At 39.0% G+C, this 25,498-nt stretch overlaps 1 long non-coding RNA gene across 4 annotated transcripts in view; it reads left to right on the top strand.

Moving 5' to 3' along the window:
* LOC112971257 overlaps positions 1 to 25,498 on the top strand; it is a 134,469-nt gene that overhangs the window by 25,626 nt on the left and 83,345 nt on the right. For all 4 annotated transcript variants that reach the window (XR_003255285.1, XR_003255287.1, XR_003255284.1 and 1 more), the window contains exon 3: positions 22,184 to 22,268. This is a non-coding gene — a long non-coding RNA (uncharacterized LOC112971257). The remainder of the gene's footprint in view (positions 1 to 22,183; positions 22,269 to 25,498) is intronic.

The following is a 25,498-nucleotide window of genomic DNA, read 5'->3' as shown; positions in this document are numbered from 1 at the left end:
TAACGTTAATAATGACAGACAAAACATTTTTCAGGTAAGCACAACTGGTAAATACAGCGTGGCTTTAAGACTGTGGGAAAATACAGTCATTAAGCTTTCTTAATAGGGGAAAGAGAACCATTATTTGCTGTCATTATGCACTGTTTGCTAATTATGCTCATCAGGTGATAAAAATGAATAAGTTAATTTAGTTTTTTATTGTTCTGCCTGAAATCCTCAGAGAATCTTAGGGAAGTAATTCTTCTCCCTTTTGTTCCTCCCTTCTCTCTAACCTACAGCATTGTACATTAAGGACCAAAATATGAAGCTGATATCAAATGCTGGTTCCTTTTAAAGGATAATGTGTTGGCTTGTGTCCTAAATTTGCAAACATTCAAGTCATGTTATAGTAATTGTGGCCTATGTGTTATTATAACTGGTCTTCCCGTTGGCACGACTCTTTCATTCAGGCACCCCTGGGAACCCTTCAGGCCATGAAGTGAGACTCCCCTGCGAGGGCTCAGCCCACCGAAGCTCGAGCTGGTCCTTGACTTCCTGCAAAATGTTCTCGGTGGCACAGAGTTTCTTTGGTCTGAGCCACCTGTTTTGGTTAATGTTCATAGAGGAAGTCAGCTTCACAACCTCCCAGTGACATGGATCATGTTATTCCCAATTTTCAAATGAGAAACTGGCACAGAAGATTTGATCCCCAAGCCAGTGGGAGCTGCAGTCCTGCTCCAGCAAAGCATGTGACTGATGGTTAGAAGTTAAGCATATTTTTTGGTTGGCCTGGATGAAGGCCATAGGTGTTCATGGTCACCTGGGAATCTTATAGCAGAGACACATATAAAACTAAGGACTGTCCTCTAGGTTGATCTGCAAACTCTCTTTTCTTTATTGTCAGCAATAGAAAATGTGTCAGTGTCTGTGAAGGTTATCCTATGCCTGCAGTAGAGTTAAGCTGGTCTGGTTTAATCGAGAGTCCTTGTCCTTATGCATCGGCTCTCCTTTAGCATGTAAGAGTTGCATGTGCATAATGTTCCCAAGCTCCAGACTTCACTGTACCAGCCTGGCAGCACGCATACACAGTCTGTTGGTTTTTCAAGGGGATTTTGAGGATAAGCATCAGCTGGGGGCACTGTCAGGACCCCACTTCCCACCAGCGTGAAAGGAGACGTGCAGAAATGACTGTGAAGAGCCCCTCTCACAGCCACCTCTGCCTCAGTGTTGCACCTTTGGTAAGAGGCAGCTCTGCAGACCTGAGAGAGGTGGATAGATGGATAGACAAGGACTGTCCTCCTTCCTCTTCTTCCCAGCACTTCTCTGCTTAGTGCTGGGTGAGGTGGTTTTATCCTTCCCTAGGTGCAGAAAGTCTCCTTGCAGCTGGGTTATAGCTATCAAACTCCTTAACTGAAAGTTTCATGCCTTTATTTACAAACTGCCTTTCTGCAGGAGACAGTTATTACTAATTTTGCTGCTGTTTTGTATTCATGTTAACTGGCATCAAGGGGGCCAGGTTACTGGTTGCCAGTCGTTACTCTCTGAAGTGGGAGGTTGAGTGTTTGGCCTCTGGATACTTTGGGTCTGTTCCCAGCTCAGTCAGTGGAAGAGTTTTTAATATCACTGTCTTCTCAGTTTTCCTGTTTCTTCATCTGAAATACTTTTCCAACTTCACATGAAATGCTGTATATAACAGTAGGAATTGCCAACTGAATCTGAAGATGTTGTTACTAAGGGTAGGTCGCTGTAACCTGTGTGCCCCCAGTTTGATTCATAGGTACAGCACCTGTGTGTTGACCTACCTCTTTCTGCTCGAGTTTCCCTGTGAATAAAATGAGGACAAGAATTACACGTTTGTCTTCCAGAAGGGGAGTTATGAGAGTGCATTACTGTGTTGGAGTTGCTTTGAGAGCCTCTAAGAAGGGAAGAAGTTCAAGCATAAACTATCATGAAATCCAAAGGCAGAAGGCCATATCCTCAGCTGGTTTAAATCAGTGTTGCTCTGTTGTGCAGCAGGACTGTATCAGTAGATTATTGGAGTGTTCTACCCACTTTTTAGAGAAATGTGTTTTAAATACTCCACTATTACTGTGGTTTGATTAATGAAATTCCAATTGAAAATGAAACACACATTTATTTACAGAACGTGGCCTGTGCAGTACCAGAGAACATACTACAGTAGTTGTTCAACTTAAAGAAAGCTACAAAAATGTTTTCAGATCTTCTCATGTTTTGATTCRTTCGACTGTAGAAGTACAAAGAGTGTTTACGGATGTGTAATAGAAAAAAACATGCACTTAGATGAGTAGTAAATTCTGATGAGTTTTTTGGTTTTGTTATTTAAAATATTTATAGAACACATTTGCATTTAGCTGGATGATGCTAGGAATTTTTTTTATGTATTAAAATGCCAATTCCAAATCACAAATACATATTGGAGTAATAATATACAGTGCTTTTTTCTTAATGATTTTTCATTTTGCGGTTGAGCCAAGTATCAATATGGGTTAAAATCTATAATTCCCAGAACTGATAGACAATTCAAAAGGCTTAGCAGACTTCATGCATCGCTTGCTATTGAAACTGTATATCTAGAGGAAAACTAATATATTGATCTTAGAAGGCCATTTACTGTTATTTCAAATAAACCCATTGCTTAAGTCTATGGAGTATCTAATTTTGACAATTAAAAGGGAAACATGAATCCCTTGAGTATTTGTTTTTTGGAAAGCCCATTTTCAGATACCAAAATAGGCTCTGAGTTTGATCTAGAGCTAAATATGAGTCTAATGGAAGCTCTAAAGAAATACCTGTTGTTCCTGTGGTTATATTTATTCCCTGTAGGATGCTACTATCTAACCCTTTCAGAGGTCTCTATTATTTTGATCTGTATGTGTAACATAACTTATGAAAGGAATAGCAGAAGTTCTCCATGTTTCCCACAGTTATAAACAATTATTTATTCAGGACTGAATTTTAAATGCACTTAAGTCCCTTAAGAGTCATCATTCCATTCATCTAAATTGATCGGACAGTTCCAGTGGCACCTTGGGGCAAAGAACAGGAGGGCAATGATGCATTTTTGTTTCTCTAAGATATTAAAATCTGGTATATGCAAAAGTCACTTCCCTGGTGGTGAGATATTTAAACTCCATGTAACAGTTGCACATCACAAGGAGAATTTTTAAGCATGGAGAACTCCAACAGCTACAATAAATGATAAAGTACCAAACATAATTTCAGACTTGGGAAACTTAAATGTGTTACTAGTATTTGATCAGATGTTATTGGGTTAACTAGAGGTAACTAGAGGTAATAGAGTAAAACTAGGTACAGGAAAATACAGGCTGAAACCGGCAAATGTTTTCTAAGAGAGCTTTAATAAAGAAGAAAATAGTATTCCTAGGGAAATTCTGGAAGCCGTCTTCTTTGATACTTAAAAATGTTTTAGACAACACATTAATAAATTTGGTACCCTGAAGACAACCCAGATGGCCTTTCTTGTCTCTGGCTTGTTTGATTTTATGATAAGTTGTTTGAAATATCTGATGGGAGGGTGTCAAGAAGAGGGGCCAGACTCTTATCAGTGATGTCCAGTGACAGGATGAGAGGCAATGGGCACAAACTGAAACACAAGAAATTCCACCTGAACACAAGAAAACACTTCTTCACTGTGAGGCTGGTTGAGCACTGGAACAGGTTGCCCACAGAGGCTGTGGAGTCTCCATCCTTGGAGATACTCAAAACCTGACTGGACATGGCCATGGGCAACTTGCTGTAGCTGACCCTGCTTGAGCAGAGGGGTTGGAGCAGCTGATCTCCAGAGGTCCCTACCAACCTCAACTATTCTGTGATTCTGATTCTGAAAGAATGAGCCTAGAGGAATACTTAAGACAGAAAAGCTTTGGATATTGCTTGTATTCAAAGAGCTGTACTTAAAATCATTGAGCAACAGCAAGCAAAAATGACAGGTGAAGGATTGAGGAGGAAGGAACCTCATTTCCCCAGATCTGTATGTGATGGCCTACAGGGCAGAAGAGATGTCCAGTACAACATTGGGACATCTCTGGGTGGGGGAAAAAAGAGATTTTTCAAGATAAAGCCTCTCCTGAAAGAAAGACCTCTAAAAATGTGGCTTTATAGCATCCTGGCTATCAGCCTCAAAGTCTGCTGTAACTAAGCAATCTTCCAATAATATGATTAAATGAATCTCCCATCATCCTCTGGTATGCAGCGAGCCTGAATGAGGGAATCTGCAGAGCCTAAAAGACAGCAACGTTGCCCTATTTTAACCTTCACAGCTCTAAAAAGGAAGGTCAGGGTCAATCATTAGTAAGACAGCCAAGGACAAGAGATAATTTGCAATGCCTACTTACTTGACAGAAGATGATGCTCTTCTGCAGTGAAGTATGTGTAAGACAGCAGCAGATGATGGGCAGTTTTTAAAGCCAAACTTCAGAAAAGCATTTAAACACATTCTTACCTTTAAGCATACACTTGTATGTTTGCCTAAAAGAGATGTTTCCCTGGACTGAAAAAAGTCCTCTAGCTGTTGTCTAAGATGGAAAACATTAGAACATATCTGCTGGTTCATTGACAGACATAGCGGAAAACATTTGACCTGTGAGGGACACTTAGTTCACCTATATTCTATCAGGGACTATAGATGAGTCTTATTAATTCTTCCCTGGTAAATCTCCCCATCGTGAAATGCCTGTTTGCCTGAGTTCTCTAGCACAGTGAGTGGCTTTCTTCACCACCATCCACAGGAAATTTTCATTAATTTATGTACACTGATTTCCCACTGAAGTGTAACTTAATCTTATTAATTCCTGAAGGGAGTTATGTTTAGTTTCCATACGGACAATGCAGCACATGCATCCCATTTTTCTTTTCAGAGGGATTCATGAAAGAGAAAAATAGGAGATTTTAGGGAGAAAAGAAGGATTTTAAGGGAAATACATGGAAAAAGAAGGAATTAGTTTTCTCTTTTTTCTGGTTTAATATATTTTCACATATGTTTGCTTTTATTTATGTTGATATTTATAATTATCCTCTTGGTGGGTGAGGAAAACTTTCAAGAATTAAAATCACTGATGCTGTAATATATACTGTCTGATGGAACTTTCTCAGTTGCATTAGTAAAAATTAGGTGATGGAAGGCAAGCTATTAGGAGAAGAATAAATACATACCTTAAAATATTGTTCACTAGCTATCGTTCTAATGTCCGTGGTTAAATCATACAGACAGATAAGCCTGTTGTGGGACGTCTTAATGGAGAGAACAAACACCCAGAGATAAAAGCAGAATATATCTATCTCCGGGTCAGAGGGTGAGTCAGAGCTGTGACCAGAACTCATGCCTCCCCATCCTCATTTCCAAGCTGAGACAGTTTGTCCACTTTGAGATGGCCACCCTAACTGTTTGTGGTGAGTGAAACCTCATTCAGAGTGGTCTGGCTTTTCACCTGGAGAATACAGAGACAGATAATTTGGAAAAGCGTGTTTGACAGTGAGCCTTGGTACATGCAACTGATGCAGTGGTGAAGGATGTGGTTGATTTGCCCTTCCCCAAACAGCCTAAAGAATTCTGATTCTGAGAAAGTGTAGCCTATGTGTATTTACTTAGAGTAGATATTGTGTGGTAAATAATGGCATAAGGTTATTTTTCACCTTGTTTTGTGACACTTCTGGTTGTTTGATATAAGCAGCAAAAAGGTATTTCCAAGAGTTCTGTAGTCTGTTAAATATGTATGACCCAAAATTTCAATTGCCTTGCAACGTACACATTTACAAAACACACAGAATGGTGGAATTGAAAAAAAGGGTATATCTCTGTGTTTGATCCAACGTGTCAAGCAGTATAAAAACCTCTTGGAGTGACACATCAGCTGTGTATGATGCTGTGTGGGTTGGGGAGGTCAGCTGTAGATATCAGTGCTGAAGCATTTTTGAAAATGACTTTTGACAGAGCTGGTATAAATATACACCCTCCTTGGCAAATTGTTGATTGTAAATTGCTTGCAAATGTAATTCTGTTTTGTGTTTGGGAATTATCTGCAAGCAGAGTTCGAATTTTACACGTTTTCTCATTCATCAGCATTAGGACATGAACTTCTTTTGCCAGTCTGTTTTGGAAACTGTCCTTGCATGTGCAGAGTTCATTAACTGTTAATTCTCAATATGCAGCCAGCCATGGAGGTCACGTGATGGTGTAGATAACGTTTGTCCTTCCTTATTGGAGCACTAAGATTTTGCCAAGCCACAGTGAAGAAATTCAAAGAAATTTCAAGAAGACAGATAGAAAAATAATAGCCTTCAGCCTTTTGCAAAAATATCCTGTAACACTTTCATCATTGTGGTGGGCAAATGCRACCTGTATGAATGCTATTTTAAAATAACTAAAAGGAATAATCTTAAAGAACAACATTAAAGCAAGAGTTTTTATTCAATTGCTCATGAATAGGTTTAGCTATATTTTCCTACCTCTCTTGTACCTAACTGCTTATATGTTTGATTCTGCAGAAGATGCATGCAGTTCTAACACATCGGTGTGAACTGGTGTTTTGGTAATGTTATAGTTTCTAATGTTTCTTCATCAGAAGAATGAAAAAACCCAAGACATAGATTTTAATGTTATTTTTTACTTTTTTTTAAAAAAGACATAAAATACAAACCTCAAAAGTATTGAAATAATGTATTTTAGCCCAGAAGAAAAGTGTAGATTTGGTTGAAACTCCTTCTCCTTTTTCCCATCTCTATAAAGTTTATTTTCAATGTATATTGGAGCGCCAAAAGCCCCATTATTAGGGAAGCCAAAGCAGCAGTGAGTGTGGAATAGGTGGGTGAAGAGAGTAAAGTCCTGGCCGCCTTGAACTCAGTAGCCGTACTCCCATTGACTTTATAGGATTATGCTTTCATTTGGGACTTGTTACTTCAGCATTGATAGAACTACTCATCATATGTAACAGTAAACTTGCACAAAAGCCTTTGCAGGATYGGGACCTAAATTAAAAACCTAAATTTAGGATCAAATTATAAGAATGTTGTCCCAGATTTTTGAAATTCTGTTTATCATGCAAACTTCAATGAGCTAGGCCTGAATTTCTGATTTGCATTTACATCAGGAACTTAAGTTTTGTGTTTCATTATCAAAGGTATCTATTTGTGATTTAACTATACTATACTAATTTCTTTCTGAACACAATTTCTTTTTAAAGAATCACAACACTCAAGATGCCCTAATAGAGTGCAACAATTAGATTTTCTAAAATAAGAAGCTGGTTTTGATTTGGTAGGAGTGCAAACCTGTCTCAAGCTACTAACTTTTAATTTACTGGTATTCTTAGCAGTCAAAAATGATTGAAGAAGGCTTGGTTGGAGAAAAATGAAAAAATAATTTGCTTCATCCTAAAATATCTCTCAGAGGATTTAGCTTTTTGTGGAGAAAATACACAATCTTAAAAGAGATGGATTTGCCATTGACAAAATTAATAATACATTTTATGATATAATTTGCAATTCAGCTGTTTTATTTACCGTAAGGAATTACAAAACCCTAAAGAACTCAAGGAAAGCTAGGCAGAGTGTGTGTGTGTGTGTGTGTGTGTAAGGGAGAAGAAATATGAAAGGGGAGGGGGCGACAGCCCAAGCAGAGAAGTAGAAAACGTTCTGATGGATCTAATTTAATGTTATGTTGTGTTCTTATATTGAAGCTCATTTACAAGTGCTGACACTTTGCTGTGAAAAGCCATGAATGTGGGATCTGCCACAAACGAGAAGAATATTTTTAAYGAACTTTAGCTGTTGAATTCTAATTTGTTAAAACAAACAATAGCTTACTGCATTACAGTTGAATGCAAAGATATTACTGTACTCAGCTAAAATCAAATAATCTTTTAGTTTCTATTCTCTCCAAACTAAACTAAACAGTAGTGTCAGAAAATGACAAATTACAGGATGAACATAAGAGCAATGCCTTCAAAAATACAATAGTTATACAAGCCATCTATTGTTAATGAAGAATATAATGCAATTTGTCTGTCTGTAATACAATTATGCAAATCAAAGATGGAACTATCCTGAAATCTCTCTACATTCCAAGTGATTAAAATGAGATAATTTATCAAAAAGAATATTACTGATCATGTTTATGTGTTGCACATTAATCCTATTACAATAATGTATCTTTCTACTAATGTAATGGATTTGTGCAATCTAACAGAAAATGACTTTTATACTACCCACAATTACAAAAATATTCAAAGCATATCCATCGTCACATAATAGCATATGTCTAAGACTGTGCAATAAACCTATTAAAACAAACAAAGCTTATGAATGTAACCTTCATACCAATAAAGACAATGCTAAATTCAATTTTATTGCCCTCATTATTTCTACAACTTCATATATAATAAACATTGTGAGTAAATTACCTTAACCTTCTTTATAAAGAAAGTCTTATAAAAGTATAATACAAAAATGGAGATTATGTTATTTGAGAATTCGTTAAATGAATATCAGGTATGTAGAACATGTGATAAAATCTTCTAAACCAACATATAAACTGCACTCCACGCACTTTCAGTCCAAGAGGTCTCYAAATCTTAGGCAATCTGACAGATATGTTTTCATTATAGGACAAGTCAATCCTCAAAGTAACTGCATCTTCTGAAAGATTTCCTATTGTATGCAGTGAGGCATGTGGAAATGTCATGAGGTACACGAGGACTTTCTTCCCTGTGCATGGAAATATAATAGAAGGCTTAAAAAATCCACAGACAAAACTATACTCCGAAAAGTTCATGGTTCTACCTTGAAAGGCTAGAAAATGCAGAGGATAAGACAGCATATTCAACTTTAAATCCATTGTACATATATATTATAATTCAGTCACTGGTTACATGATTGCATGCTCAAGAAACATTGTAATAGCACACATTTTCTGCACTGGAATTTGCGCAAATGCATTCTCATATAACATTTATTCAGATTATTGTATATTTACGCTAATTTCATTTTTAGAGTTCAGCCCATCTTTATTGGTCTAGGCTTGCTGCACTCTGTTTTTCATCCCTAAAATGCTTCATTAGCTTTCTGAGTGCACAGTTGCAATGTACTGTGCTTTTTTTCTTTTGGCAGCTAAGCTTTTCATAGATGCAGTTCAGAGACTGAGTTTGTTAACGGCAAAACTAATGTACCTGCATACATCTCTTGCTAACCCTCTTGTTGCCCCTCCCCAACATGTAAATCAAACTGTTGTATCCAGGTTACAATTTATTCCTCTTTCTTTGAAAGAATTCCTCTTATTCCTCTTCTTAAGCCAGTATATTCTGTATTTTAAAGCAAAAGTATTAGGAAAAAAAAGGATGTAAGAAAAGAAAAAAGGCATGATTCTTATGTACACGCATGTACGCTGAGCCTGTATGCAGTGATCTTAGCCCACATTAGACTCAAATGTTACTGCTAATACTTCATATGTATATTGGCTGGCCTGTTACCCATTTATCTACACATCTGTGGTTATATATGTATTATAAAATACACTTAGCTGCAATGTAAATATGAAATAGGGACTAATTCTGTAAAATATGGGCTATTTGGGGCAAAAGTGCAGTGTTCAGCAGTTCATGGGATGGCTGGCCGCAGTTGCTTAAAACTCATCTTTGCTCTCCTTAATCCCTGCATTGCTTTCTGCAGGCTGGTCCCTTACGTTTTTCCAGAGCTGCTCAGTGCTTGCTTAATTGATATCAGCCTTGGAGGACCATGCACATCAGCTGGTCGTGCGTTCATACCTAACCTGTGATTTTTTTCCTTTCTGCCATACCTGCTTTCCCCTCAGTTTTGGAGCAGAAAGTTTTGCTCTCTGGGAGCACCTGACTTTAACTGAGCAGCTGTCGGGTGTTATTGTTAGTGTCAGATAATCTTCACTGGAATAGCTAAAATGGATTTCATGCTGCATTTTACTAAAAGTGTGATAAAAACAGACTTCTCTATACTGGACAACTTGACATAATGTACAAGATATGACATTTTAGTAAATATAACAGTGTATCCCATTAACTGTTCTACAAAGCTATAAATCCACTGTCCCTGTTGCAGCTATGGTATTGTGTCCAAAAGGATTTGAATTCCCAAACTTTCTTTCTGTTCTCTATTGTGAATGGGATAACATGATCTCATGGGTGGAAATTCTCATTTTGAGTCTTTCTGGCACAGGTCGCTGCTTTCAGTTCTTGAGAACCCTCATTTTTACAAGGCATTTGTAATATCCGTGATTCTTTATCATGTGTCTAGGAGGGTTAAAATATTCTTGAACAACTGCCTGTTTGTCAAGGCTGTCCAATACTAAATTAACAAACCTCCTGCCCTTTGCAGAACAAAAACACAGTGAGGAGAGGCCTGGTCCTGGCTTAACCTTGGCAGGAGCTGAACCCTCCCTGTCACACAATATTTGCTCAGATAGAGTTACCTGAAGACAAGTTGAGTTACTGCTGTATTTTTCTTGGATCCCTCTCTGTCTTTGTTTCTGTCTTCTTTTAAAATGCACATCTACTCTAAGACTACTGATGGATGATAAATATTTCTGCTTCTGGTATCAATGTGATCATTAAATAGCTGTCCTTTCTCAGATGAGAACTGATTTAGAAATAATCATCTTTGGTATTTACAGAATTTATTACCTCTTTATGTTTTGTCCAAGTATTAATTAGACCAGCCCAGTGTGACAGGTACAGACATTAATTTTCGAGTACTTTCCATTTTGTTTGTTGAAGAAGAGATAAGGAACTGGTCCATAGAAGTGATTCAGAATACCTCTATGGAAAAGAAAGGCGTGGAAAGGTAGAGAGGTTGATGAAAAATAACCTGATGAAGACAGGTGTTGCTGAGATGCCTGAACTTCACTGCTGTGGGGTGTGAGTTAGGGTAAAAGGAGCTGGTGTCCGTCATTCAGACAGACAAAGCATAAGTTGTCTGTGAAGGCAGTAAGGATCTGTCCTACAAAAGAGTAGTGGCCTATGGCCATATGGGTGATGACTTTATAATTAGCCACTCTTCTGGCAAAGCCAACATATTTTTAGTATTTATAGGAGGAAGTTAGCCCATGAAATATTTGTCATGCTACCCAGCCACCACCATGTCAGGTTTCCTCTTGCTTTAGGAGCAGTTGGCACTTGCAAATGTTTTGCCTTGAAAGCTGGCATCATTCATGATTTGAAAGTCCTGGAAGAGACACACCAGTGTGAGAAGCCTACTCCAGCCCAAAGCAGAAGTTACAGAGAAGTTACAACTCCATAAAACCAGAGTAAACGTGGGGTAACAACAGGCCCTAAGGATTTTATGTGCACAGGTGTAACCCCATTGATTTTGTCCTTTAGTATTCACCATTGGCATCTGATGGTGCCATTCCATCTGGACATCTGCATGGTAAAGGCTTTTCACGCATTTCTCCTTTGTTTTTACATAAATTGAAGCTTTCCAAGGTTTTGGACCAAGGTGTCCATAAAATAAAATATTCAATGGATTTTGATGTGCAGATCTCTGCAGAAATCCCTCTCTTCCTTCACTGAGATAGTCCAGTAACTGAGGTTCTGCATAGCTTTACCGACAGTAACATAATATAGTGACTGGGGTGCTATTAAATCTGTACTAACTTATCTGCATTTCTTGTCATCTTGTATTCCTTTAAATCTGTCCCTGTCTCTTTCTGTGGTTCATTTCCTAGAAAATGAAGGTTAATACTGCTTTACTTCACAGATATGTTATGAAACTAACCACATTATTTGTGAGATGCTCAATTTGCACAGCAAAGGAAGTCATCGAGGTATCTAATTTTGACATAATTTCCCTGGAGTAGTTAGCTGACATAGTAAGTACAGAGTGGCAGCCTAGCTGAGTGTGATAAACAGGCTGAGCTCTTGTGCTCTTTGTGTATTGCACACATGAATCTCCTTGGGCCGCGCTAGTGTGCAAACACACATGCTAGAGAAAAGCAGCACCAATTTTCCATACCATCTAAGGAACTCAATTGGCAGAACCGTGTGACAAATCAGGGCAGATTAAAGTCAAGCTGGTCAAATTCCGCCAGACTGACACTTGCACAACAATCTGTGGCATTGCAGGGTCAAAAGAAGGCAGAATTCAGATCATAGTCGCAGTACTCAGATGGAAGAAAGAAGAACCCTCTATTGTTAAAGATGAGGCGGACTTATTTTGGAGCAGAATTAGGCTGACTGGCTGCTGGGTCTTTTCTGCTCTGTTGAGGTTGTAATTACAGCCTCTCAAAGCTTGCGTGACATTGCTAATTTGAGAGAAAATGGGACACTGATATCTGTAAGAACACTCAGGGTTGGGATTTTGATTATAGACTACATATATCAGCAAATCAAGCCTGTGAATATTAAAGCTATTTAGTATCTTTATGTAAGTAATTATAGAACTTGTCCAAAAATGTCAACTATTAAGAAAGATTTAAAAAGGTTAGTCAGATTTTAAGAGACCTAAAAGCCAAATTGACCATCAAACTGTAAGCATGAAATTCTGAATTTGAAGTTATTTATCAGTCTTACTTCTCAAAGCACAACTTTTCTTTGCTAAAAATTCCCAACCAGAACATAAGAACCATTTTATGTTAAACAGTGCCCCCCATTTAAGATACAGATTCAGTGATTTGATACATTCCATTTTATCTTGTATAGTTTTGTATCATGAAAGGGCCTAGTTCTCTCCCTTACAGGTTTGGCAGTTGGGTGATTTCACTGACTTCCAGGGAGCTGTATCATCATAAAAGAGAGGCAAATCATGCCATAAATGCCCATTGTAAATAATTATTTACTTATGAATTGTGGCTGCTTAATTGTGTGGAACCTACTTTGCTCCTTGTTACAGAATAAAAGGCAAAGTGTCTACTTACTCTCTCCACATCTACCCAGAAGAGCACTTTTTGCCTTGTAGTACCACGGTTTTAGTTCCCAATGAAATTGGTGACATGCCATTGGTGACATGTGGGAGAGCTGCAGGAACATAAAAAGACACATCCTAGCAGACCTATCTAAATCACCCTTAGCCACCTTTCCAGGTGCTCTACCATTTTGAGTTATTGAGGTTCATACAATGGATTTAGTCCTGCATGCTGCTGAGCCTCTTCTGTAGAGTGTCTTTCATGCTGGAACCGACGGGGAGGCATCTCACCAGATTCCCAGGGTCTTGGGATGCAGGGAACATCTGGCTGATTTACGTAGTGGTGCACATTACCTGATATTTTTGTGTGAATAAAGAGCACCTCCCTTCACCTTCAGCTGTGTCCATCTTCCCTCCCCGAGGATGAATGCCAGCTCTTTCCCAGCATCGGTGGAGATAAGGGTGCCTAGCACCTTGCTACACCTGTTCTTAGGGCTTCAGTTCTTTGCAGTGCAGAGCTTTATCAATAGCCTAAGACATAATAGTAGAGGTTTCTTCCGCCCTGCATGTGATAATGCCCCATGGCAGGAACCACGGGAGAGCACTAGGTACTTTCAAATAATGTTGTGAAAGGATCTTGAGTTCGGGGGGCTTCTGAAATCATCTCTTGTTATGGATAAGCACTCCCCTGTTGACATGCCTAACATCCCTTGACATTACCTGTATTCAGTCTGGGTCTGTGGTTAGAAATGAAGATGTTGGTGCTTATCTATCTGTATCTAATTTACAGAAAGCATGTTGTCAAACTTCCCATGCCCAAGAAATAGTATTGCAGGGATTTGATGTCCAGGTGGGGGTGGAGGGGGGAGAGAAGACAGGAGAATTAAAAAAAAAAAAAAAGTTTTATCTGATACGGGTCAAAATCGAACAGATCTCCATTATTTATTTTCATTTGAGACTCTGTTAACAGCAAGGTGTAAGCATTAAATATACAGGAGATAGCAAGCAAAGGTAAAAAAGTAAAAGAGTTAAATGATAGCAGGGATCAGGATTTTAGTGTATTCCTTCTACAATCTAATAGATACAAATAGAAAAAGTCAGGAACAACATAAATATTTCCTATTATGGATAAACTAAAGTCACAATGGAATCTGTCATGCTTGTGATATGAGAGATGGACAATATTCCTGAGCTGTTGCCATGCTGGCACTTGAATGCAGTTTATATTTTGTTTATGGAGCCGAATCAGAAACCCTTTTTTCCCCTCCCCTCTCTCTCTCTTTTTTTTTTTTTTGGCCCAGCATGTGTAATTCTTCTTCATGGAAGCTCGAAATGGCTGTGGAGCAGCTCAATATTCCATTTATTTTATTTATAAAAGAAATTCAAAGCCTGAAAAGATGAAGTAATTGACTTACTGGGATGACAGTTAAACCCACTAAATTTAATCTTATCCTCTCAAGTACAACATATCGCGCTTACAAATTATCACCCTGCACCAGACAGGCCTGCTCTCTTCACCTAATCCAAATGGAAATGAAGGCCTCTGTTATTGTATTATCTGACTTTACTATCAGCATTAATCCGGCTTAACTCACTTAATGATGCCACTTGTGGCACTATGAAGGCAGCAAAGAAGTCTATAAACTACTTCCATTAAAATGCAAATCTGGCCCACAGAGAAAATAAGTGACACAAAAGTAGGAGAATTCGGCCATACACTGTATTAGCCTCTTGCCGCACAGAACTGATACAAGTATAATAACTGATGCTGTGATTATTATTCTAGCTGTGGATTTCCAATGAAAGGAAGCCAGTCTACCACAGAACGTCACAAAAGTGCTTCAACAAGCCAGGGTATTTAATTTCTGAAGAGATTTATATTTTTTGTTGTCAGGAAATGAACAAATACTTATCAATGTAAAAACTGCTATCTTAAATCTTCCTGCCAGGTTTTTCATACTGATATTATTTGCACCCTATAACACAGGAAATGAAAATCTTCTGTGCCTTTCACATCTCCACTGTATCTTAAAATCCTTTAGTAACAGACTTGCTTCTTTTTTTAACCCCCTTCTGTAAACATAAAAGAAAACTTTTATGGATTAAGTATAGGGAATTTCTAATGCCAAAATCTCAACCCCAAATTCCTTCTCCTGAACATTTCTCTTCACTGTTAATTTAATTATTTTTTTTAAAGGGAAACATAACATCTGTTTTATGGAAAAGCCTGATTTAATTTTAGTGTAAAGCTACTCACATTTATCTCTACCCCTCTCCTCCCTTACACACACACGCACTCGTATATCCTCACTGGCCACCTCTTTGTATGAAAAACAATTAGTTCAGAAGCTCACATTAGTATGAAAGAAATCCTAGTGAAAACACTAGGGTTCGAGTTTTTTCCCATTTCTCCTGAGTTCAATGGCTTCCTCTGCCTCAATAACCCTAAGACTGTATTTCTGGCATTGGCACAGAGACAACATGCATATCTACAGGGAGACATAGGCACAGAGCCCCTACAGCTTAAATCAACATTTTTCTGTAGACTTCGATAGCAAAATGTAAATGCAAGAATTTGGTCCAGCGTGTTTTATGTGCAGGGTGACAGATGTGTGATGCCCCTTCACTTTTCCTTGGAAAGCTTATTACTGATAATATTACAAATTAGAGATGGGGCCAAGCTATGCAATTGGGATTCATGTTTCAGTCTTGCGCATGGGAATTTGATTTAGCTCAGTGTGCTGAGAGGAGTAGCAATGAGATTCAGGTTTGCATCTAAGTTTGGGTTGTGGATCCCCTCCGAGCCTGAAGAATGTTTTGATCTGGCACCCCGGTGTGATTTCTGACAAAGACCCATTCTTTCTCATCCCCACCCACACGCTTACCCCACCCCGGGCATGACTTGTTATTGAGATGGTTGTTCAGCAGTGTGCAGTTTTGCTCTGATGTTATGTTGCCAAAATACTATTTAATTGGTTTTTCTCTCACCTTAGACCCACACGAGGGTGATCTGATTGCAGCAGGCGCTGGATCTGTTRTAGCACCGCAGTCCAGGATGCTCATCACTGACCTCAGTATCAGCAGTGTTTCAGTAGTGGATTACTCAATGCAAATGAAAACATCCAGTTTCAGCCTAAAGTGGTGCTGCATGTTCTTACAGCAAGGGGAGTTTCCACCTATAAGAGGCCGACAGCAGTTTCTCTTTGTAGCCATCCACGTATGCTGGGGATTTTGCTGCTTACAGCGTGAAGTTGACCCCAGGCCTGGCAGATCTGGAAATCATTTTATGGCCTAACAGATATGCAACGCTATATATGTATTGCTCATCTGATGGGCTTTGGGCTGTTCCTAAATGCAGAGCATGATGGATATAGAAACTACTGGCAGGGGTGCTACCCTTTGCCAGTACACAGCCACGCAATCCGACTTTGGCTCCTAGAGATTTGCGTTCCCTGTGCCATATTCATAGCTGGTGTGAGACAGTATCAGTGAATGATTTACAGAGCTTTGCTCGGGGCTTGTTGGAAGGAAATGAATTAGCGAATTTATGGGAAAGATGTCTCAACTCCTGCACAGCTTTGGTCTGAGGCCTTCACCTTCTGAGATGTGAAATGCCCTGTGTAAAAGCTAGGTATCAGCTCGGTATTTTTTCTTATCACTACACAAGAAAATTAATTGGTTTATCTTGAGATCTGATTTTAAGCCTATGTAACTAATGTCACATCTCAACATAAATACTATTATTTAAACTTGAATTGGGATTATTTCAGTTTAGCTGAATCTGCTGAGAATTAGTTTAATCTAAACAAACAAAAACTTCCAATGTGCAGGGATTTTCAGTGATGTAGAGCTTAGAAATCAGTGTAACTTAAACTGTCAGGTATTTCCTATGCGATCCTGATTTTAATTGTGCCTTTAGTCTGTGCTTTCAGGAGTGAAAATTAATGCAGCTAGAAAATATTTTTTAAAAKGACTTGTCTCCACTTTCTGTATTTTAACACTATAAGTGACACAGGGTTGGATTTTTACATTCTGCGTTTTGTTCTCCATGCATCATCCATGCATCTGCAGCGTCTCTGTGCAGACATCCTACAGTTGTCTGCAGGCTTCTAGACAGCRGTAAGGGGGTTGAACCAGATGACCTCCAGAGGTTCCTGCCAGGCCAAATTGTTCTGTGATTCTACAGGTTCTAGTGAACCAAACCAAATACCTAGATATCTAATAAGATATTGGCTTGCATAGTGGACACTTCTAAATATTCAACATTTAGTCTCCTAGGAGAACTGTCTGTATACGTAGAATAAGTAGCACACTGCAAACCAGGCACAACAAAGTGATATGCAGTAAATGTTATTGAATTTTTACTGTATTTGCAGGAGGCGTGAATTTTAGGTATATATACATACAGATGCCCATACAGACCATAGAGTACCTAATTTGTGCATGCAGTTATCAATCAAGCTTGCTTGTGAATTATGCTAATTACCAATGAAAAAAGATCAGTCAAACATGTAACTGGCTTGTTTTTGTTTTGTTTTGATGGCATTGATAGAGACTTGACAATTTAGAGATACAGTTTTATAGACTTGATATATTTGTGGGACAAAAATGAACACATTTCAGAGCATACAAGAACTCTGTGAGGTCTGAACCAGAAGCAGCAAACTTAAACTAAATATCAGATGGTAATAATTACCTTTAATTTAATTATGATAATTGAGTAGATCATTAAAGATGATCCAGTCCACACCTGTGGAACAATTAGGGCTTAATAAGGACTGAGAAATGGGAGAAAGAGTAAGACACCATAAAAGCAGTGTCTCTGCTGAGTTCATGGCTTGCTGTATCCTTTAGCATTATGAATCTCAGTATTTGAGGCTGTCTTTTGCAGGTATTTACATGCTGTTTTTGATAATTGGGAAGGACAGAAATGAAGCAATTATTTTTTACATGATCTCTGTATGTTTCTGCTCTTTAATAGTTGAGGCTGCTCTGTTGCACTGTGCTTACTTCATTTCAACCACAGTGGCTTTCCATGAAGTTTTTTATTGTATTGGCTGAAGTGGTTTTGTGGTTCGTGAGGACCTTGATGTTCTTGCTCTCAAGGGTGTTTATTGCTGAGGTGCGAACAGGTTTTGCATGTGTTCACTGGCTGGTTCAATTCAGTGTTGGCTGGCCCATGAGCAGTTTTCTCCTGGTGATGAATGAGTGTAGTTCAAAGGCAGTGGTTGGGGTAGGGGAGTAATGGCATTTATTTCAGAGTAGCGCTGCCTTACTGTATAGGTTGTAGTTGCTTGATGATTTCTGACTATGTTCTGAGAGGGGATGGTGTTTGACAACCAGAGATACACAGTCAGAGGATTCTTCCTCTAGGTCTGGATGTATGTAGCATTCAAATGGCTTATTAGAGTAGGTCATTTATTTTGTGGAAGGAACATCCTTGTGAGCAGAGGATATCCCTGCACTGGTGAGGTAGAGGCTGGGTATTCTCTTCAGAAGAAGTAAGATGGTTTTCTATGTGGAACTGCCAGGATTGCATGTTCTGCCCTGCTAGGATGCCTCTGCCTTTGGCAGGTCTCTGCAACACACTCTGGAAGTGTTAAGGATGTGCAGGGTGGCAGGTCTGGCTTGCTAAAGGGTGTCCACAGTGGTCTACTAAAATCTAAATGGAAGGATTGCTTCCAACTGCAATGAAAAAGTAATGGATTAATTTGTTTAGAGGATGGTTTAATCATTGACCTAGTGAAATAGTGTAAATAGTAAAACTTAATTCCCTTTGGAAAGCTCTAGGGATATATATATGTGTGTGTGTGTTTATATATATATATATATATGTATATATACAGAGGTTTTTTTTTTTTAAGAGAACTTAAGTGGAAGGTGAAGCTGACAGCTGGGAACACCAGCTAAGTCAGCTCTGGCCCTCCTGTCTCCCTTCTCACTCTGCCAATTTCCCCTGGCTTCTAGACTCCCTACCTGGTAGAGCTGCTCAGAATGCTTTTAATGGAGGCAGGGAAGAAAGTTTTGCCCACAAAAAGTACTGAACAAGCCCAGCAGAAATCCAGTTCAGCATTGGATCAGTAAAATAAATCTCTCCCTGAAAGAGATGGACTAAATAGTGGCAGCTTCCTCAAATCTCCCTACCAGCATAACTCAGAGGTGTCTGGGGAAAAACACTTTCTTGTAAGGAGACTTTGGCTCTGCCCTTGTGTGGTTATTTTTCTCTCACCTGTTACTATCTTATTCTGGCAAATAACTCTTGGGTAGATAATTACTCACTCTGTGAAAGTTTGCTTATTCATTTTGTGGAGGCCACTGGACAAGAGTCAGCGGGTAACAACTTACTGACCTGGAGACCTACCTGTGTTCAGATAAATGAGCTGGGTGTGAAAGGCTAAAAATCCCATTACCAGACCTTGAGCCATCCTGTCTTTAAGCAATTTTACAGTATTTCTAGGAAAGAAATAAATACAAGTTGTGGATTAAGGGACAAATCAGATAAGCGGTGAACTGCTCTTCTGACATAAAATTTTTCCTGTGTTTTTGCTCAACTGCACTTTTAAGGTATGAGATGATAGCCTTAAAAGATATGTGGGATGATACTCATTGTGTYTTAGAATGAAATGAAACAATAAAGCAAGGCCATAAACCTTGTTTCACTACTTTGGCCATTTTGATAGAATGTCCATCCTAAAGAATTAAAATGCTTTTAAAAGTCTTCATGTAGTAGAAGACGGGAGATCATGTTCAGGTGAATGACATATTTCTTTGAGATATGTTCATACCTCTAGCAGGTCTGTATTTGGCTTACAGTTCCTAAAATGAGACTCACTGTGTTTCTTTCCAAAAAGACTCAGATCCRGAAGATATCTCTCTGTTTCTTTCTCTAACATCTACATATTTTTGGAGATTTGGACTCCAGGCTATAAGCCATTCTTGAAAAACCTTATGGAGATTCTTCTGAAAATTTTACCCATATTCCAGTTTTTAAAGGCATTAAAGAGTGAGGCAACACTTTGTAATAGCCTCTACCCGTCTGGTAGAGTTARCCTTCTAAGCTTGGTTACCTGTAAAAACAGTTCATCAGTTTGGTGTCCAGAGTAATCTGTACTTCTGTCCTCTCCTGTGATCCAGCGTTGTGCCAATACTTTGTGTAGAAATCCTGAATTCACCCAAGCCCATTGGAATTGATGCCCCCACAAACCTCCTCCCCCCCCCCCCCTTCCTGGTGCTATTAGGGCCCTTCTGAGAAGAATCTCAGGCTGTTTTTTATTTGTCGGATGTTGATAGGTGATGTTGCTGCAGAGGTAGACGGGATGGTTAAAGCTGCCAGGCCGAGTGCTGAGGGTGCCTTTTCAATTAAGTGATGTGAATGGGCAGATAGCCTGGCCATGAGTTCGGCCTTGGAGCCTTTTACACAGAAACAAGTCAACGGGAGCTGGGTATCGAAGAATTTTAAACCCATTTGGAAACACAGCTCTGGACAAGAAGCAGCAAATTTTATATAAAAGAGTTGGGGATATGCAATTGAAAATGCATTTTCTGTAATTCTCCCGGTGAAAGAAGAAAACAATATCATTTTATTTAGCTTACAGGGTATTATCCTTTCTAAGAATTGATGCGAGCATTGTTAAAGAAACAAACAAAACAAAAGTTTGTCTTTTGAAAATGGCAATAATGAAATGTTTTCAGGTTTTTTGGTTAGGTGAAGTCACTTGGCTGAATGCATCTTAAATTGAATAGTGAATGGATCCTGTTGATCAACCTAAAATTCAATTAACTGAAGGGAAAAAATCACCCTGCTCTCTTAAACACTTAACTTTCTAATTATATAGCTAAATATTTGTAAAAAATGTGTTTTCAGAAAAAAAAAACTTTTTGCCTGTTGTAGAGCTAGGCTTTTAAAGGTATTCAGTCCCCTAATTCAATCACATTGATTTGAATAAGATTTAGATCTCTAGGCACTTCTACAAATCCCAGTAGGCACTTATACATCTTTAAGCACCTAACTACCTCTAAAAATCTGGCCCTTGATAATTTTAGAAAATGGTCCTTTCTATCATGCGGAGTTTTCTGCTAGCAAACTGGAAAGGTAATTAGCATATAGATGCATCCCTCAGACGGTAGACTGGGTTAAACTGGATTTTTCTACCTTTTAATAACCATTGGAAAACAACAAGGAATTAGTTGGTTTGGAAATGTGAACTGATGGAAGAGTCAAGCTACAGAAAAGTTATTAACTATGCAACACTGAGAGCCTTAAAACCATCAGTTAATGAAACAAAGAAAAGAATACATGGAGTGAGAATTGATTTTAGAAGTGAGGAAGACAGATGAAAAAGGAATTGGACTATAATATGATGAAGTAAATATTTTTGTCTTGAAGTTTCCAGGAGCTGTGGCTGCAGCCGTAGCAGCGCGAGGACAGGGGTGCAGGGAACACTTCTGAGAGCAGATGAGCCCCTTTCACATGATGGCGTGATGGTCCTGGGTGCCCTCTGCTCGGGGTGGGTTCACCAGGGCTTGCCGTGGTGCTGCCTGCTCTGCTGTGCCACGGCGAGGAAGGTCCCTGCTGGCACCTCCTCAAATCGTGTCTGGCTGCACGAGATCGTTTAGGTGCCCACCTGGGGATGATGGGGGGCCAACAAGAAAGAAAAACTTCTCCATGTGGCCGCAGGGTGTCCTAGCAGTGAAATCTGTGGGTGAAAAAGGCTGTGCAAGAATGAGGATTTATTTGTTTTCTTTTAGTAGCCCTGGGGCAGAATTTGAAATAGCTGCTAGGAAGTGTTGCCTATTCCCAGGTTATGTGAGATATCTTTAATCATGTTCTAGTCAGAGAAAGAAGACTGCATGAGGCACTATAAAACCCCTTCCTTGCTTTCGTCTTTGCTTTTCCACTCGGCCTCACTTGAGAGTGAGGAATTCGCGGCCAGCTCTGATTCTAGACTGGATAGGATTGTTCTAACACAAGGGGATAATTATACAAGACACATTTCTACTGCATATACCCCCAGGTTAGATTTTTGGATTTAAACAGAGCTGTGCTTTCATAGTGTAAAACAAATATTTTCATACTTTCTGTGACAGGGGAGGGGGCGGTAATAGGGGAAGAATCTTTGTTTTGGCTTAATTGTGAACATACTCTAATTGTGTAGCTGAAAAAGAGAGGCAAGGAAAGAGTTCTTCACAGATGTACAATACTTTAAGTGCTGGATCTTTGCATTCAGGTTCTGTGTAAATAAAGATGAAAATAACCCTGAATAAAAACAAAAWACTTTGATAACTGTGTTTTGTTTTTCAGAATTTCTGAGGCTCTTCTGGAATCAGGTGGGAGCCAAACTGAGGGTGYGTTATTCCTTAAAACAAGCATGGGAACTTTTAAGGAGGTAAGATAGTTTCTTATAATGTCCCTTTAAAAGTAGTTACTTGAACCTCAATACTGCAATCAGACCCATATAGGTGGAATAAGTTTTAATAGTACATAGCCAACAAATTTCTTGGAAATCCATACCACAGGTGGTATTATGTGCCAAAGGGGAGGAAAATGAGAGGAAATGGGACACTAGTCAAGTAAAGCAAGAGTTGTGTTATGAGTGGGTGAGGAGAAGTACGGGCCATACTGCACTGTCTACCCTTGTGATCATGAATGCCCCAGCATAGGTGGGCTGCCAAGTTGGGCAGAAGGTTCTCAGACATCAAACTGATGCTCTGTTGGGGCACATGCCAGGATCATCTCTGAACTTGATCACTGGAGCCTTCAGCATCATGAAGCCCAGAAAAATGTAGTCGCAAAGGATAAAACATGATGCTCATCACATGTATGCAGTGGAGTTACCTTCCTGCAASGTACCTGAGTGCAGACAGAGAACAGAATGGTGTTGAGTTGAAAATCCAGATGTTCTTCTCTTGGACCTATGTGAAAGAAGTACATAGTCTCCTGAACTTTCTCCTCAATTAATGGAGGTAAGAAGCAAACCTAGCTTCTATGGGAGTGACCTCCTTCATACTTTTCAATATCACTATTCCTGCTGCAAGGGGGAGCYGTGGTCAGCCTGCCCCAGGGGCTGTGGGGAGTGGAAAGCACCTTGCCATGCTACAGTGCATCTCGCCTCTTACTGCGTGCTCCCACACCTGTAATTCACTGGAGCAGAGATACAGTTCACTGAGGTGCTTTGCATCACTCTGAAATGAGATCAGATTTTACTGCCCAGTAGACTGGAAGGAGAGAATTGGTGTTTGGGTGGAAAGGCAATTATCTTAATTTGTAAGCTGAGGCTTACTAGCAGTGTCTATATTACTGAGCAGTGCAGTGCGATAGGAGAAGACCTGCTGAGAGACATAGTTGTTGCTGAGGACAAAAGGTCCACTCAGTGTATTTTGGAGGGTTTTATTCTGGACTAAGTCCAGTCTTATCCCTTGGACTGAATACCCATTAGTGCCTGGAGGGTATCAGCTGTCCTGGGGAGTACATCTTCCAGATTAACTTCACCCAAAAAGGAGCCCACTTGTGCACTCTGAGTTTGCTCTGTGATATGAACCAAACTGTGGTAAATGGGTACGATTAGGATACTTGTTTCTGAAGTTCCTGGACCCAGCTAAAATACTAATGTAGACTTACTGTGGCATTTAACCATGTGGAAGTAATGCAGTAATTGCCAGCTACTAGCAAGTGATTTGGATTTGTGTCCCTGCACTTATGAGATCAGATTGTCCTGTCCTTATGGAAACCTAACTCCCTGTATTGCAGTGCGATACCTGAGGTATTCAAGCATGGGAGCATGAACTCCTGTAGTTCTGAGTTAACCAGGAGGTGAGCCCAAATTAGCTTGGAACTGTTAAAATGTATTTACCAGTAAGGTCAGCTCTTAATTTAGTCTAGACTCATCTTCTTAAAAGGACAGAGATGCATTTCTTGCATCCTTAATGAAACATGAGTGCTTGTTTGTTTTTTATCCTGTAGGAAGAAAGAGCCAAAGATAGTATTTCACTAGCACTGGGAAGCTTTGTTGTGCAAAACCTTTTGTTGTGCCTATGCCAACTGAATAAAATCTTAGAAGTGAGCAGAATACCATTGACGTTCATTTCCTTTTGGGAGGGGAATTATGACTTTTATTTCTGAAATAGTTACTCCTGGCCTAAACTTAAAAATTCTGTGGTTAATTTTAAGGATGTCAAAGCTGCTAAGATGAATGCTCACATAACATCCACTCTTTTGGAAGCTGGTAAATTAAACAGCACTGCTTGTGGACTAGAAGTATAGTCGGGGTGATAAACAGAGCTTACAGGTAGATCTATTGGGAGAGAAATGTAATTGGATTCCTGTGTATCTTAATGGTTGTGGCTCTTCCATTTTTGCCCCACAGCAAGAAGGCCCCAATCCAGTAAAGCACTTAGCCCTGAGTAGTGCCTCAGAGATCAATGGGACTGCTTACCGTGTGTAAAATGAGGCACGTGTTTAAGTGCTTTATTGGATTAGAGCCAAACTGAATAACACATACATACCACCATGTTCAGATTCACTATATTCAGTTCTCAGATCTGTATTGATCTGGATTTTGAAGCTTTCACTGAAGTAACTTTTAAGTAAAATTTCTTTTTTTAAACAAAATTAATTTGATATAGTTGCCCCTTTCACTCAAAGATCTGAAAATACTTTAAAAATATGAATGTATTGATCTTTCACTATGAGGAGAGTAGCAACCCATAAAACAGATGAGAAATCTGAAAGTAGAAGAGCAGAGAAAAAAAATCCCCAACAACTGAATAGAATTGGAAAACAAATTTGTCTTGATTGTATTCCCATCTGCTTTGGGTTCAGTTTCATTAGTCCTCTTGAAAGGGAGCTTCTGTTAGGAAAGTTTATGAAAACACTGGCTTTTAGTAGGTATTCAAGAACAGTGGCAGGAAATGTTATTTTGATTTTGTGACCTGGCTTGTCATTCATGGACTTATGCATGCCCATTTTTCTTTACATCCTATGAAAATATCTTGTTCCCTATATTGGTTAGTCAGATTAAGAGCTTTTAAATAGTTAGCATATATTGTTCACAGAAACAACAAGTAAATTGAAAGAATATGCATTCATACCTAACACAAGAATATAGAGAGGAGCAAAAGTTGGCAAGTATATCATTTGTTTTACACATCTTTAATTATTGCAATTAAAAAGAATCAGTTTGAATTTAGAGAGGTAAACATTGAGGGAAGTATAAGAAAAATCCTTAATAGTGATTAGTACAGGGCAGATACTTTACTTTTTCTTTTTTTTTCCATAGATTATGTCAAATGAAGCTTTAAAAAAAGGGCGGGGGGGGGCAAAAAACAATGAAATACTGTTTATACATGTGTTAACTTGTGGAACTCATTGCTGCTGGGTAACATTAGGATAATAAAACCAAGATTGCAAGACTTGATAGTTTGTGAAGTAAGGACAGCTGCAGCCACTTTATATAGGATGATAGCTTATAGGAAGAAGAGTAATAATGCTAACCAGTAAACATTGGGCTTAGGAGGAAGCTTCTCTCATAAGCAAGTTATTGCATAATTCTGTTATGGGAGTTTCACACCTTCCTCTGAAACATCTGGTGCTAGGAATGCAATAAAACACTAGATGAAT

The sequence above is a fragment of the Apteryx rowi genome, unplaced genomic scaffold, assembly GCF_003343035.1.
Source record: "Apteryx rowi isolate R43461 unplaced genomic scaffold, aptRow1 scaffold_431, whole genome shotgun sequence".
NCBI lineage: Eukaryota > Metazoa > Chordata > Aves > Apterygiformes > Apterygidae > Apteryx > Apteryx rowi.
Note: the sequence above shows the minus strand (reverse complement) of the source record. Positions and strands in the feature narration are given on the sequence as shown.